Here is a 12,715-nt window from a genome sequence, read left to right on the forward strand (position 1 = left end):
ATTCGAGATCTCAAAAAAAACTTTTAACTTTTTTTCAACATTTTTGTAGTAAAACTCAGATTTATGTAGCTAGTTTTACTTTTAACTCGCTTATTTCAAATTCAAGTTTGCGCTTGGCATGCGAAAAATCATCTTTAGCAGCGTTTTCAGTGCACAATTCATTCAAACTATTTTCCATTGAAAGGTCTGCACAATCCTCAGTCACATTAAAATCTTCAGCAGGTATACACTGTACTCGCACTTCTTGAGGTTGGTCAACATTTATCAACAATGAAGTCACTATTTTCTTATTTTCCCTGCGCTCAGCTGAGGTGCCTCGCTGCTCATTTTCACTAGCTGGAACATTATAGCGACAGGGAATAGCTCCTGGTTTCAAAGTCCTTTTGGCGGCAAGGCCTATGAAAAGTTTAAAATTAAAATATTTTAAAACAAAGGTAATTTATCAACGTACCCATTTCGTACATCCCGTTTCCAATAATGCCTTCATCGTTGAAGTGGTCCATGCGAATTCGCCATGTTTTCGGCTTAAATGCTTGATTATTTCTACAAAATTGGATCCACTTTTTTTGCTGCCCTTTATCGTTCGGAAACATAAAAAATGTTTTCTTCTTTCTATCATTGACACAGTTTTTCACTACACACTTCATTTTGTTATTTAAATACAAAATTACACGGGTAAAATAAATTGTTTCTATATTCACATTGATTGGTACCACGAATTTATAGCTGTCAAATTTTTTACACCGTCGTGTGACGTAAGCAATTGCTCGCAATGCGTAATCTCTTTTCTATCATTCTTGGACTTTGAATATATTGGTTGTCAAAAAAGTCTTGCGGTATTTTCACTAGTTGGCGCTGAAAGCGCGTAGTTATCGTCGCATCGGGTCATGCTATACCTTTTTGGAAAGCCCATTTCACGCGCTAACACGTGTTTGATTGATTGTCGTTTCTTTTAAGTCGTTCGTTATAGCGTCGCAAACATGGAGCAAAATAAAGAGAAAATACGGCATATAAGTACTACTACGATGAAGGCAAAAATGCATCTCAAGTCGCCAATAAAATTTGTGCAGTTTATGGACCCGATACAGTTTCCATTTCCACCGCACAACGATGGTTTCAACGTTTTCGTTCTGGTGTAGAGGTGGTCGAAGATGTGCCACGCTCCGGAAGGCCTGTCGTCGAAAATTGTGATAAAGTCGCTGAATTGGTCGACAGAGACCGGCATAGTAGCTGCCGTAGCATCGGTCAAGAGCTGGGCATGAGTCATCAAAAATTCATTTCAATTTCAATAAAAAAAAAAAATTCAATAAAAATACCGCAAGACGTTTTTGACAACCCATTATGAATATTTATATGTATGTGCATATACATAAGTACATACATATGTATGGGATAATAATTTTTTATGTATTTATATAATAACTTTTTTTTCGTTTTGTTGTTAATTTGTGTTAGCAAATTTCTTCAACTCTCCGTTTATTTATTCTCCAAAATTGTATCACTTTCCAGTAACTTAATTGTCCCTATGTATATGTGGTATATACTATGTAGGCAAGCAATTTATTTAAATACAATTTATTGTTGTAATCGCGGTTCGAGTAAGTGACGAAGGAAAGTTAAATTGGTAAAAGTGAGATGAGATTTGCAGGTATTTAACTTCTGCACTCAACACACATGTGTGACGGTATGTATATACTCGTATGTATGTTCCTATATTTGCCTCTAATAAATTTTTGTAAGTATATGTCTAAACCGTATTATTAGTTAAGCTATGAAAAGTTGGTTTGCATGTATATATGTATGTGTGTTTCAATTTATAAATCATATGTTCTGTATACATATATGTTTTCTTTTATTTCTCGTTTTGTACTTTTTAATATGCCTTTTGCTGCTTTAAAAGCAGAAGAGGTGCCGGAAAATACTGCAATGGATGTTTTTGTAAGGTTTTAATTTGTTTTGTGTGATTGTGTTCACAAAGAAAAGCATACATAGGCATTAGTAATTTAACTACAAGTATGTATTTTATCAACTTTAATATCGGTATTTTGATGCACCGTATTAAATTTTAGTATCCGTTTAGATGAAACTGTTGAAAGTTATAACAGAGTTATAATTGGTAAACCAGTTTTTTAAACATACATATGTACATGCATATAAGTAAAAGAGGAAGCGATACACTTACCCTTTCTCGCATCAAGGGAATTTTGGGGGAGTGTACTTATTTGTGGCTTGCCCTAATGTTTGTTTCCTTAATCTTCTTATCCCACTGCTCTTAGTATGCCTCCTATTTTCCTGTGTGCCTTTTGTCCGTGCTTTTGGGTCTGTTGTCTTTGTTTTTATTATCTTATGTTGCCTTTTTGTTGGAGTCCGCGCCCGGTGGTGTGATTTTAATTAGTTTCGCGCCCGCTATTGTTGTTGTTATACTCTCGCAACAAAGTTGCTAAGGAGAGCATTATAGTTTTGTTCACATAACGGTTGTTAGTAAGTCCTAAAATTAAAGGGTCAGATATTGGGTTATATATACCAAAGTGATCAGGGTGACGAGTAGAGTTGAAATCCGGATGTCTGTCTGTCCGTCCGTCCGTCCGTCAGTGCAAGTTGTAGCTTGAGTAAAAATTGAGATATCATGATGAAACTTGGTACACGTATTTCTTGGCTCCATAAGAAGGTTAAGTTCGAAGATGGGCAAAATCGGCTCACTGCCACGCCCACAAAATGGCGAAAACCGAAAACCCATAAGGTGTCATAACTAAGCCATAAATAGAGATATTAAAGTGAAAGGATTGCATTAGGGAGGGGCAAATTTGGACGTAATTTTTTTGGAAAAGTGGGCGTGGCCCCGCCTCCTACTAAGTTTTTTTGTACATATCTCGGAAACTACTATATCTATGTCAACCAAACTCTATAGAGTCGTTTCTTTCAGGCATTTCCATATACAGTTCAAAAATGGAAAAAATCGGATAATAACCACGCCCACCTCCCATACTAAGGTTATGTTGAAAATCACTAAAATTGCGTTAACCGACTAACAAAAGACGTCAGAAACACTAAATTTTACGGAAGAATTGGCAGAAGGAAGCTGCACCCAGGCTTTTTAAAAAATTGAAAATGGGCGTGGCGTCGCCCACTTATGGACCAAAAACCATATCTCAGGAACTGCTAGACCGATTTCGATGAAATTCGGTGTATAATATTTTCTTAACATCCTGATGACATGTACGAAATATGGGTGAAATCGGTTCACAACCACACCTTCTTCCAATATAACGCTATTTTGAATTCCATCTGATGCCTTCTCTGTATAGTATATATAGTACATTAGGAACCAATGATGATAGCGGAATAAAACTTTACACAAATACGGTATTTGAGCTGAGGTATCCCTTGTGGAAAAATTGTCGTGATCGGACTATAACTTTTCAAGATCGCTGATATCGAACTCGAAGAACTCAGTACCTAACCTAACCTAACCTAATTTTTCACTGAAAATATCGGTAAATCTCTCAAATATTTTCATGTAATTCAGAGGGCATCATTTTTATACTCTCGCAAAAAAGTTGCTAATAGCGGTATCTCGATTATCACTTTATCATGCGAGAGTATAAAATGTTCGGTGACACCCGAACTTAGCCCTTCCTTACTTGTTTTTGTTTTCGTTTAGTCTTCCTATTCTTTATTTTTTTTTTCTTTGATGCGTTTTTGTTCGCTTCACTTTATGTATATGTGTTTATATATCCTCACTGTGTTGCACTCCCCTTACACTGTATATGTCAATTTTTTAATGATTTTTAAGTATTTTTCACCCCACTGTTTTCTAATTTTTTTTTTTTTCACTTGTATAGTTTTAGGTAATGTATATTAGTCACCACACTTTTGTTTAATAAAAATTTTTTATTATTATTATTTTTTTTTTTTGTTCTTTTTTAAGGTTCCTTTCTGTAGGCTCGTAGGACCATGTTCTCGTAAGTAGCGAACTCACCTTTTGTTTTACCGAAACTCACTTTTCTAAAAAATAACGCAAAGTACGGTTTTTTCTTTTTAAATATTCTTATATGTATGTGTATTAGACCTGGCGCAGCTTATATGAGATTTTTTTTTTTTTGGAATTTTGAGTACGGGGATTGGTCAAATATGCAATTCGATGTAATAATTCATGTGGTAAATTTTTAACTCGATCAGAGTGTGCCAACCTGTGCCATAATGAGGTCAAAATATAGAAAAACACTTGTTTTTTTTACTGTCATCTGTTTATTTATTATATATAGAATGTAATGACCTCATTTTTCCTCAATATTTTGCATAGTAATTTTTTCGATATGTCCAATAATGATAAGAAAATTTATAAATATTAGAAAAGAGTAAATTAGTAAAAATTCCATTGAACTAAGGCGGGCCACTGACTACACAAATTATCTGCACAAGACTGTTGTTGGAATTGAGTGGAATTGCGTTCACTGAGTTCACAACAACAAATTACTCGAATTTGCGCGGATAATGTAGTCAGTGGCCCGCCTAACGGTAAATTCATACATTACGGTTCACATACGCCAATGTTGATTATTAGACAGACTGAGACGTGCAAAAAGAGCTTTTAATATTCTGTCATTGCGAAATTGACTGTGGTTAAGAAAGGGTCTTTATTAAAATAATTAAAAACAGTAAAAGTTATACTGCAATATCGTGATGGCTGTAAATAATTTTGTTACACTTAGATCTGCTGACACAAACGTATATTTGATAGGAAAATGTGAAAAAAATATACTTGGAAGCAAGTTACCGTCAAAACTACAAGTGCTGAAATGTTTTTTTTACTATGTGCGGTGTGAAAAGAAAACAATTAAGGAAAGTGCTAAATTCGCTTCGAAGGAAATATTGCCTTTTTGGGAAAGAGCACATATTCCAACGTTAAACGAAAGAACATGTGACGATAAACTGGTGAAATTATATGATGAGTGGAGAACAGTACAGAAATTTTGTACATCTTCGTTTCCTAGTTCTCGTAAAAAAGAAAATGATTTCAATGATAAGTTGAACAATTTATTCGATATTGCACATGCTGATGCTTTAGAAATGATAGCTATTCCTGAGGACCGAGACTTTTTAATTAAACAAAGCGAGCCAGGTGGTGTTGGGAGCATGATTTCTATAGATCAATGTCTCGCAAATAAAGAAAAATGGAAGGCGCAAAGGTTAGAAGAAGAAAATCGACGCAGAGCGAAGTATCAAAGATTGGAAAGCACTCAAGGTATTTATTTAATTCTGCTGAAACAAATAAGATGTAAGTTTCTCTTTCAACTAATTTTTTTTAGAGTTGAGTGTAGACTATGATGTAAGTGATGAAAGTAAATGTGTGTCTGAAAAATCTGTAGAGCAGTTGATGATCGTATCAAACACCAACGAGCTGAAAAAAAACGTGGTAAAAAAAGCTTCATAGATGATAGAATGCTTGCTTGCATGGATGCTGGCAATATGTCAACCCCACTTGCAATTCATTTTATTATTGCAACAGCTAAAGCTTTGGGTCACAATATTGAAGATCTGGTTATTAATTGTACAAGTTTGAGAAAACAGCGCAAGGAATATCGTCGGCGTCATGGTACAGAAATTATTGAAAATTTCAAGGTATAAAAGTTAATTTTGGATTTGTTATGAATACTTCTCAGAGCGAAAATTTTTCAGATCCCTGATACATTTGTGTTACACTGGGACGGTAAACTACTTCCTGCAATGACTAGAAAGGAAAAAGTAGAACGCCTAGCTATTGTTTTAACGGCAGATAATATAGAAAAATTAATTTCCATTCCAATTATTGAATGTGGAACTGGTGAAGCAATCGCCCAGTCCAATTATATATGGACTTAGAAGAATTAATATGATAAATTCGGTGGAAATGGTATGCTTTGACATGACAGCTACAAACACTGGTAAACGTAACGGTGCTGGAATGTTGCTGGAACAAAAATTGAAACGTAGCTTGTTGTGGTTGCCATGCTGGCATCATATTGCAGAAATCATACTACGAGCTGTATTTGAAATATATTTTGGAAAATCTTGTGGCCCGGAAGTTGCCATATTTGAACGTTTTTCGCGGGAATGGAACACTTTCAATTTAAAAGATCTTTCAATTGGAATCATGGATGAAGAAGTGCGACGTGCTATAAATGCAGAGGAATGTGAAGCCAATAAAGAATTTTGCATCAAAAATATAGCAAAAGACCACATTCGCCATGATTACAAAGAGCTATTGCAACTCATGTTTATTTTCTTAGGTGGCAGTATCCCGAACTTTTCCTTTCGTGCACCTGGCGCGACGTCACATGCCAGGTTTATGTCAAAAGCGATATATGACTTAAAAATGTTTGCTTTGCAAAAACAATTTAAAATGTCTTCCAGCCATTTGAATGGATTCCGCAATGTGTGTATTTTCCTGGTGCGTCTTTATAAATTTGGATTTGCAGCTGGTAAGAAACATTGCCGGTTATTACGACCCAAAAATATCTCTAGCCTTATTAGATAAAATGAAAAACCACTCATGGTATCTGTCCGAGGAAGCCGTTGGTCTCGTCTTTTTCGATTCTAACGTGGACTTAAATGTGAAAAGAAAGATGGTTGATGCACTAGAATTAGAAAAAGAGTTTGAAAGCAATGACGACAATGGCGTTTATCTGCATAAAAATATAAATGCCAGCATTGAAGAAATGAAAGCATTCATAAGTAAAGATTTAAGTTGTTTTGTAACGCAAAGAACTAGAAATATCTTTTCACGATTGGAAATAAGCGTAAAATTTTTCAACTTAGATCCCTCAAACTGGTGCGAAACTGTAAATATTCTAAAGGTGTTCAAATCCTCAAAAACGTCACTCCTGTTAATGATTCTGCTGAGAGGAAAGTTAAACTAATAACATATTTTAACCGGTCTTTAACTCATAGCGAAGAAGATAAACAATACTTGCTTCATATTGTCGAGAACTACAGGCAAAAGTTCCCTTCATATACTAAAACTTCGCTTTTGTAATATTCTTGAGACATACATATATTAATGATTGAAATGCAAATTGTGGAAAAATTGCGTCATTTTATTTTTTCTTTAATAAATAAACAGATAACAGTAAAAAAAACCAAGTGTTTTTCTAAATTTTGAACTTTGACCTCATTATGGCACAGGTTGGCACACTCTGATTGAGTTAAAAATTTACCACATGAATTATTACATCGAATCGCATATTTGACCAATCCCCGTACTCAAAATTCCAAAAAAAAAATAACGCCAGGTCTTATGTGTACATGTATTATATTTCGGATTCAATGTAGCAACGATTTCAAAATTATAAATTACACCAATCGGCGGAAGAAACTGATTATATTGGACGGCGAAAAAAAGCCGTGATGATGCCAAAAAACGTATGCGCAAGTGCCTGAATCTTAACATGTACGGAAACCAAAAACGAAGTGTAGGCGGCTCGAGTTGTCCGTCCCTTTTGTATAAGTTGTTGTGTTCTGGTTGGTAGTGTGGTGTCATATTTGAGTGTATTGGTGTGATGTGTAGTGATGTGGAAGGTGAGTGGTGAGTGTGGTGTGCTGTTATGATGATTTTGTCTGCCAATGTGGGGTGTTGAAATGTGGTGTGGCTGTGTTTCATGACGGTGTAGGCCAAGAGTCATTTAGACAGTGAAAAAAAATTAAATGACAACTTTCCAAACAAACATATATGTATACAAGTTCGCATACTTATAGACACTGACTTGTGTGCATCGTCGGGAAGTTGACAAACATTGTAAGAATCGACATTTATTATTGACAATTGACTTATGCTCTTTGAAGTACTAAATTTTTTTATTGGGCTGCTAAATCGAAAAATCATTGACATTATATATTCAGTAAACATATAAAAGTACTATATGGAGTGTAAAACATATAGATGTAATAAAAAAGTTCATGTAAGGCAATTTTATATAAATTTTATAATTAAATACCACATATAGAAGAAAACAAGTAAAAAGGCTAATTTCGGGGGCAATCGAACATTTTATACTCCAGCAACTCGCAATAATCACAGCCAGGAAATATTATCTTGGGTAAATGAAATTCCACCACACGATTCCGTTGATAGACATGCGCATAGCTGCCGACGCTGAGGACATCTTTTTAAATCCAGCAGTCGACAAGCCCTATCAACGTTTAAAGACCACTCTAATTGCTTGCTATTCTAAATCGATAGAAGCGAAAATTCTGCAACTTCTGGACGGTGAGTGCTTCGGCGACAGAATGCCCTTCCAACATTTGCGACACCTTCGAAGTTTAGTTCCAGACATAGATGAGGAAGTATTAACAGGAAGGTGTCTCTCACATTTTCCCGACCAAATGCGCGCATGTTTGATTGCACTACACACGACCGAGCTACAACTATTAAGCGAAGCCGCGGCTCGTTTACACGACGTTTTGCAATCTTCTCAAGGGCATAATATAGCTGCAACATCGCTTACAACAACTCACGACTCGAATCTTACAGCCGTAGAGCGACAGCTCGCTCACATCACTAAATGTCTTCAGAAGCTTTTGGACACCCATCAAACCACTGGACGAAAACGTTTTCGTTCACAATGCATCAACAGAAGCAGATCGGTTTCTCCTGCCATGTCCACCAGTAACACTTGCTGCTATCACAAAAATTTTGGCAGTCTGGCTCAAAAATGTACACAGGATTGCCAACAAGCGAGAAACGCAGCAGAAGGACGTTAGCGGCGGAAAGCGCCTCTCTCCCACCATCGCACCGCCTCTTCATCACGGACCGCCACTTACACGCACAATTTCTAGTGGACACAGGCTCCGAAGTTTCAGTCTACCCTCACAAACGACCAACTAATACCAAGATGGCGACCGGTTACCAACTCATAGCAGTTAACGGAACACTCGTTAATACTTACGGTATCGTGACATTCGTTTTGAACATCGGCCTTCGCTTTACCATGGCAATTTCGACGACCGATATACGGCACATATACGGTTCCAGCAATATCAATGCGGACGCCTTATCTCGAGCTGATGCCATTCACACAGTAGTTAAATCCGAAGAACTTAAATGCGCTCAAACCAACGATGCAGAACTTCAACAACCACTCAACAGCTCGAGCTCGAGTGCACCATTAGAGCTACGTAAAATCAACAGCAATACCACGGACATTGCTATATACTGCGACATATCTACAGGAACAGCACGTCCGTTCGTTTCACAACAACTAAGACGGCGAATCTTCGAGACTCTTCATTCAGTCTCACACACTGGTCACCGAGCTACAAGACGCCTTATCACAAAAAGATATGTTTGGCCATCAATCAACAAGGATTGCATCACATGGACTAAAGCATGCATTCAATGTCAACGGAATAAAATTTCACGTCATACAATTACACCTATCGCAACATTCCAGCCACCTTCGCGTCGATTTGAACATATTCACATAGACTTGGTGACACTCCCGCTTTGTTTTTGTGTCAAGTGAAGTGACGTGTTTTGCTGGTGCACCGCTTATGGCACCAACTACTCGTGTACCAAAAATTACCCAAAATTATTTTCTAAGTGCGCGAAAACACAGTGCCCACATCATCAAAGACAAATCAAAGAACAGAGCAGGTGCTCTCGTGTAAAAGAATTAAGTGATAAAATATATTTTAAATACCTATTTTTCTTGTGCGAAGGTACAAAGAAGAGAGAATTTGCAAAAAACACATATTCTCTCTCTCCCTTCCACAAAAAACAACCTCACATCCCACAACCCACGTTCCACACTAAAAGAAATTCCCGAGGGATTTATTCCTGAGGAATTTCCGTGATCACCAATACTAAAGGATTGCTGTAGGCGTAGCTGAGGAAATATCAGCTAAAGCCAAAGAGGCAAATACCTATACTGGTAATAAGGAGGATGTTAGCCCATTCACTCGGATCAACAAGACTCCCGATCGCCGGACCGTCAGACAACAAAGCCCATATTGCAGAGCATTCAAGTTGCTAAACCATCGGCCTGCGAGGTGACTCTTGTTAACAATGGCTTAGCTTCGACTAACGACTCCAGCGTAGTCAACATGTCTTCATCAAATAAAATCAATAGCAGTGATTTGATGGTAACAATGAGCGAAGGAGAGAACGCGCTCTCCGTTCTGGGAGTGCTAATAGATTAGCAAATCTCTCTCACGCACAGCCAGAAGCAAAGTCAACCAGCACATGCGAAATGTAATAGACCAAACATCGCAACTGCATAAACAAGCAAGAAGAAAAGTTAGAAGGCACTACAAAATCGGTACTAACAACTCAGTTGGGCACGCAAACATCACAAGAGTCTGACTGCTGCTCTCTGAAACCAATGGAGGAACCGTGGTATATAGTAGCTAGGAAAGCTAACCAAAAGTCTACGCAATTGCCGAAGACGAAGCCCCAGGTCATATTGATGCTGAAATCCTACGCATAATTAACACTGACTCTAATCTGAATGCATTCAGATACATGCTAACAAAAATACGCAAAACACAAGGCGGAGAAACGCTGCTACAACTAAGTGGTATAGCGATACCAACGACTAAGCAAACGTTAATTGTTGACCCAGGAGATCCTACTTGAGTGTTAAAATTTGGATGAAATCACCAGTAAGGAAGAGGTTCTCTATGCTCTGCAAAGAGAGTTGGGAGAAAAGGAATTGACGATCTCAGCATAAGAAAGGCTTACGGAGACACTCAAACTGCACTCATAAAACTCCCGGTTGAGGCAGCTAGACAGCTTCTACAAAGTAGAAAGCTGAAAGTCGGGTGGGTAATCTGCCGTAACATAGGCAGCCTCAGCGATGCTTCAGGTGTCTTGACTATGGACACACAGCGAAAGTGTGCAAAAACGAGGTTAGGTCTAAGATCTGCAGAAGATGTGGCGAAGGTGAACATCAGGCCAAGCACTGCACCAATAAGCCGAAATGTTTACTCTGGAAGCGTCTGGTGCCCGGTAAATAAGAAGACAGCACAACAGGTCGTATGAGACTATTACAACTCAACCTTAACCATTATCAAGCGGCACAGGACCTGCTAAAACAGACGATCGCTGAAAGGCAGATTGACATTACTCAGCGAACCATTCAAAACCGGGCAGAGCGTAAACTGGTTAAGTGACACAAAAAATAAGGCTGTATGGAAATGTAACCCTAGCTTCCCTCAACTGGAGTCTACATACTCTTTCAATGGCTTTGTTCGAGCTAAAGTTAGCGACATACATATATATAGTTGCTATTTACCCCACAGCATCAATGATGAAGAATTTAAGAATATTACCGATACCGATACCGAACTAAATTGGTAATAGCTGACAATTTTAATGCCTGGGCTATTGAATGGGGATGCAAAAGAACTAATAGTAGGGGCAAAGCCTTACTAGAAGCTTTTGCTTCCCTTTATCTTGTGCTACTCAACACAAGTAACCAATGCACGTTCAACAAAGGCGGCCGACAATCAGTAATAGACCTTTCTTTCGTAAACTCAAGCCTAGTGCGTAGATCGCAATGGTAAATTAGTAATTTCAGCAATCACTATGCCATTATATTTGAGGTAAGTGCTCCGCAAACACGGTTCCACTTAGAGATCCTAACAAGAAGTTCATGGCGATCCAAACCATTCGACCCAGACCTCTTCGAAGAAGCCTTTGGACCCGCTAACACCACTCCCCAGTGTATTGGTGGGGACTCGCTTATAAAACGGTAATGGAAAAACTTCGCACTGGCGGGAAAATGAAGAAGTCCGAGAAGCAAGCAAACGGTTAAACCCATCTAAAGCCCTGGGACCAGATTGAATTCCGAATATAGCGCTAAAAATAGCAATTGCTAGAAGCACAAACCCCTTTCGAACTATGTATAATACATGCTTTCCCACCATATGGAAAAGGCAAAACCTAATATTATTGCCGAAGCTTAATATACTAATGACAGAACCGTCCAACTTCCGGCCCATAGGAATGTTATATTCCTCTGGAAAGGTTCTGGAGCGGATCATATACCAACTGCTAAATAAGGCAATCGACGATGTCGGTGGGTTATCACCCAACCAATTCGGATTCAGAAAGGCAAGATCTACAATTGCAGCTGTAAACCTAGTAAAGACCCTGGCTGAATGGGCTATAAGCGGGAATAGATGGAAAGGAGGCACAATGTAAAGAATTCCCTTAACTCGGCATCCTGGCACATTGAGTGCACTAAAAAACTCCTCCGTGCCTCTTTACCTTTACAACATAATAGTAAGCTATTTCGAGGAAAGAACTTTGAGCTACAATACATGCGAAGGCTCTGAAAAATATAAAGTCTCTTGGAGCGCTACTAAGGAACGTCATGTACGATGGAGTACTGCGACTGAAAGTACCAAAAAATGTAAGTTCTTAAAATGTTCATATTATTGGGTTCGCAGACGATATCGCTGTTGTGGTTATAGCAAAACACATACACGAGATAGTTACGATAACCAACAGGACAATAGCGTTAATAAGCGATTGGCTCGAAACTAACGGACTGAACCTAGCGGAGAGCAAGACCCAAGCGGTACCAATTACTGGAAGAAAAGTCCGTGAAGTTGCCACGATCACTACACAGGGTGTAAGCATCACGACACAACCGGCAATTAAATACTTGGCAATTATACTTGATGCAAGGATGTCTTTTAAGGAACACTTAGCGTACACATGCGAAAAAACTAC

This window comes from Bactrocera neohumeralis, unplaced genomic scaffold, assembly GCF_024586455.1.
Source record: "Bactrocera neohumeralis isolate Rockhampton unplaced genomic scaffold, APGP_CSIRO_Bneo_wtdbg2-racon-allhic-juicebox.fasta_v2 cluster09, whole genome shotgun sequence".
Lineage (NCBI taxonomy): Eukaryota > Metazoa > Arthropoda > Insecta > Diptera > Tephritidae > Bactrocera > Bactrocera neohumeralis.